The sequence below is a fragment of the Dermacentor albipictus genome, chromosome 8 (assembly GCF_038994185.2).
Source record: "Dermacentor albipictus isolate Rhodes 1998 colony chromosome 8, USDA_Dalb.pri_finalv2, whole genome shotgun sequence".
Classification (NCBI taxonomy): domain Eukaryota; kingdom Metazoa; phylum Arthropoda; class Arachnida; order Ixodida; family Ixodidae; genus Dermacentor; species Dermacentor albipictus.
The window spans coordinates 65857215-65862122 of NC_091828.1; positions in this window are offsets into that span (position 1 = coordinate 65857215).

Below are 4908 nucleotides of genomic sequence, written 5' to 3' on the forward strand. Positions count from 1 at the left end.
TTATTTCTGTCTTCTGTGAAATGAAAACGGCACGTTCAAGCAGGCATTTTCTTTCAACAGCACGGCATCTTTAGCGTTTTGTTTCGCTTTAATTTATTTTGCCGGCTTTCGATATTTTCAAATTTCGTAATGGCTTTCACGCCTTGACTGTGCTTGCCTCTATTTACACTTTTCAGTGGAGTCGTAATGGAATCGAAATGCCCCTAATCACCCATTCAATTAAAAGGTCATTAAGACATTGCTTTTAAATGTGTTTTGATGGTAAAACATTTTGCTTTTTCGTGAAGTGTAGAGTATCTTTAGATTGTTGCCTCTGATTCTGTTTCATGTTCTCGTGTGAGTGCTTGCAATCATTAGCATTTTACAAGGATGCTCCGCAAGGCTGGTATTGGTGTCTCGTGTCACAGAATTGTGTAGGCTATTTTAATATTGTTCTTGCGACATTGTTAAGCTTTGGCAACAAAATTCTGGAGTATGTCTTAGGGGCAATGTTGTAATGCCAACTGTATTCAGCAGCGATAACCTGACTCTCGCGAAAAGGTGATTTGCTAAGCAGGGAAGCAGACATCTCGGGAATCTTATATCATCGCATTTGTATCACTTTTATATGTGTACTGGGCTAATGCATAGGAATTACTTTCAGGCGAATCTCGTATCGCCTCACTTGTGTCGGCGTCGGCGTTGGTGTTGCCGTACGAGAAAACCCAAGCCGCGCGACAAGAAAAATTGCCTGTCGGGCTGCATATTCGAGCCACGGACCTCCAGGTTGCGAGACCACCACACTAAACAATTCAGTCAACGTCGGTTCATCATACGAGCCTTTTAAAGCCGGGTTTTTATATGCATGAAGAAGTAGACTAAAGAGGAGGAAAATGGCGTGACCACAGCGCATCACCCTTCCCCCCTTTTTTTTCCGGAAGAAGGAAAGGGTGTGATTGGCTGTTCGCTCGCCTGGCGCCCGCCGTTTCCCGCCAGTTCAGGCCCGCCAGTCAGATGGGGAGGCCGAGTTTGGTTCGTAGTGCCGAAGAGCAGGGTGCGTTGAAGGAACGGCAGTGGGCCCGTGAACGTTAACGTGCTCGCTGGGCGAATCCAGAGCGTCGACAACTTGAATACGAAGGTCAACGAAAGCCTGAAACCTCAACAATGAACAACTCTTTCTCATTCACCAACAACCACGTCTCTTTAATGTGTCTCAATCACTCAAAAAGAAACCAACCATCCCCTCCTCTAGGATTGGACAAGCTCCACGTGCAGCCCTGCTCCCGGTAGAGGAGGCGTTTTCATTTTTTTATTTTGCTCTTAGATTTGTGCTACAGGAACTGTTCTTGGGCACTACGTTAAGTTTGGGGCACCTATCGCATATTTCAATGAAAGTCCAATTTGCAGTTAGTGCCCGCGCTATTCTTCCGTCTCCGACACAAAGCCTTTGTCTTGGCCTGCACATGCTCTTATTAACTGTTAGCTGAAAACTAACGAGAAGATTGCAAGTGAAGGAGTTGACATTCGTTAGTCAGAACCCCACTAAGCTGACAGACATGAAAGCCAAGGAAACCATAGGCAAAATTGCCTGTGATGTCAATTTTGACCCTACCGAGCGTGGAATAACTTGCCTCTGAGACCATATCCTGAGAAGCCAACAAACAAAGACAACATAGGGGAAATTACTTGTACTTACCAATTCAATTAAAGAAACGATAAATTAATAGAAAATAAAGTGGTAGAGGAAACAACTTGGCGCAGGCAGGGCAAGTTGCCTCTTGCGTCTCAGATCATTAAACGAGGGACGGGTTTATAAGCGCATACCTTGATACACAACGATAAAATTTGACAAAACAGCCACATGTGTACATTTGATTTGTCATAATTGTTGTCTCTTTGATTAGTTCATCTTAATGAAGACGTTTCATCTCTGAGTCATTAAGCAGCAGTATTTGTGGTTACAAAACGAGGGAATTTGTAGGAACAACCTGATAAAGACAGATGAGGAGGTGATCTCCAAGTAGGGCACATGTTTAGTCAATACCCATAATGTAGGTCACTTTCCTTCGGCGGTAAAACATAGGTTTCGTCAAAACGAGCCGAATGCCAGATAGGTGCTTGGGCAGTAACTGTTTCATTCTGGCATTTCACTTGAGTGAAGCCGCTGGTATTTCTTCCCTCTATCTCCGCTGTCAAAGATTGCTCTTGCAACGTGATAGTGAAATTTCGCTATCGTCAGAGCTGAGCAGCGAAGCCTTTTCGTGCAGCAGCTATCAAATTGCCTAAATTTTCAACGTAAACTAAAGAAACTACAACTGCCTGGCAGACAGTATGTTGTTAGGATAATTTCAGTTCAGAAACAGAGGACAACCAAATATGTACACTGGCGAACAAGCACAGAAAATAACAATAATGGTCAAATCCAATTTTGCAAACGAAGATAATGTGCAGCACAGCTTTCAAAAATAAATAAGAAAAGAACTCTGTGCTTTCTACTTTAAACTTCTGTTTAGCAAGCGTCATGTGGAGGAGGAGGCCACTGTGCGAGTGATACGTGCTATAGGGACGGCTTGCGAATGGCCGAGAGAAATGGGGAAGAGAGTGAGCTCCTAAGCATTTCTCAATAGGAATCTCTCCTCATTTGCATATGTAAATGAGGGCTTTCTCCGTGCAACGAAGCCACCGCCTCCTCCGTTGTTCTAGCGCAGTGTCGTTGCCCTAACTACAGAGCGGCGGGCGAAACGAAGCGGGCCACCTCACCCAAAATGTAGGGGGCCGCTGCTCGGCCATCACTGAGCTGACGACCAGACATGAATATTCTTTCTCTGATGCAGACGGCGCTACAGAGGTCCTTATTCTGTTATTCAAGCTCCATAAAAAATACACCGAAGCCTTCGTTTGGCCATGGTATGCGCCGATCAGCCAACCTTAGAAACGAAATTACACTACAGTGTAGGAGAAAAAAAAACATATGATTTGGAGAAATAGATGCTAACGAATTATGCAGATAGAACGTACATGCTGGCGTCTATGAAGAGCGAAGCTTTGGTGAAGATGTTAATAAAACAATATAAGTTTGCATGCTTTAGTCCCAAGTCATTGGCGTAAATCAAACGTGCACGCGCATGTTCCCTCGCGTACCCGTGCGATGTGATGTCAAAATTCTTATGTAGGCTGGTGTTTTCACAGCGAAGCTGTGAAGCGAAGAATGCTTAAATTTTTTCCCATCACGCATACAACGTACAGAACATCATATAGAAAGCTGTCATCATCAATGGCTCATACCCCCCTAAGTAATGGCTCATACCCCCGGACTGCAGGGGTGCAGTGCCGCCAGTTTCTTGCTGACTGCGTCAGCAACGATGCTGGGCACGTTAGCGCTCGACGGCCCGCCTCCAATTGCTTCAATAGAGAGTTCAAATGCGGCTACTCCAAGTGTTAAATTGGATACTTTCAGTGCAAGAGCTCCTTGGTTATTCTTAAGTTCATCAAGGCCATCCAATAATCCTCTAGCACACGAGTCAAATTTCAAGGAAAGGGCAAGCAGCACGGCAGTAGCTGAAAATAAGTCATCATTAGGCTTACCGCTTGGGTCTCACTTAGGGGGTTGAGGATTGCACTCGACGTCGCCACACATTAATAAGCTTTTCGCCATAAACCCACATTCAGAGGAAGTTGCTAGCAACACTTGTGGACACGGGGGCAGCAGCAAAAAAATAAAAATAAATAAATGAAAGCATTGCTCCTTGGCTTAGAGTAGAAGGACGCAGTACTGCTAACCTGCACAAGAAAGCTGAAAGGGGTTCTTAGCGACGAACACATAGCTGCCGTTCCGCCGTGTACAGTACAGGTGGCTAGGCAATGCCAGTCGTTCAAGAGCTCGCGGGGCGGCACTGTCAGTAGTGGTTCAATTGCGTAGTCGACGGAAGGAACGACGATAGTGGTCCGCTGATCCACAAGTACACGTGCGTTGATATCGGAGACAGATACCAGCCGCAGCCCATGATGGTGTAGACGCAGCTTCGGCTTGCAAGGGGTGGGGGGAAGCAGCCATGCGCAAAGCTGGAAGTGTAACTGCACAAGAAAGCAAAAAGGGTTCCTTAGCTCCGAGAACATGGTTGCCGCTTCTTCGTTTTAACTCAGTCATCGTCGACACGCTGCCATCATCTCAACGAGCTAGTTTGCTTAGGCACGATATGTACCTCCTCCTTCTTAGCCAAAGCACTGTTGTTGGCAAGTGCCATTGTACCGCCTGCTCCGTCGCCCGTCCCTCCTAGTGGGTAGGTGCCATAGTACAGAAATCAAAAGTGCACAATCACTGCGTTCTATTGGTGCATACTTGTGGGGCAGAAACTTTGAGTTTGACAAAAAAGCTGGAGTGGTTCTCGACTTGTTAGTCGTAATGTTTAGAGACAGGAAACTGTTAGCTGTAACGTTAAGAGACACGAAGAGAGAGGTGTTTTTCAGAGAGCAAATGGGGATAGCCGATATTGCATTTGACATTCAGAGAAAAAAAATGAAGCTGGGCTAGCCATTTAAGTCGTAAGTCACATAGTAAACCGGTGGACTATTAGAGTCCCGAAATAGGTGCCAAGAGAAGGGAAGCGCAACCAAGGACGGCAGAAACCTAGTGGGGGGGCTGATGAAATCAGAAAATTGGCTGGCGCAAGTTGGAATCAGTTGGCCCAGGACAGAGAAAATTGGAGATCGCAGGGACAGACTTTCTTCTTGCACTGGATGTAAAAATAGGCTTATGATGACGATGATAACAATCACTCTACGAATACACGGCTACCATCGCAAACACCCTGGTTACCGTTGGCACGAGATATGTATACGTGTGGTTGTGGCCTAGCCCAACAAGGAGCTGAACTCCCAGCCTAAACCCTTCCGTTAGTACTGCCCTCCATGGTGTGCACGTCGTGATTT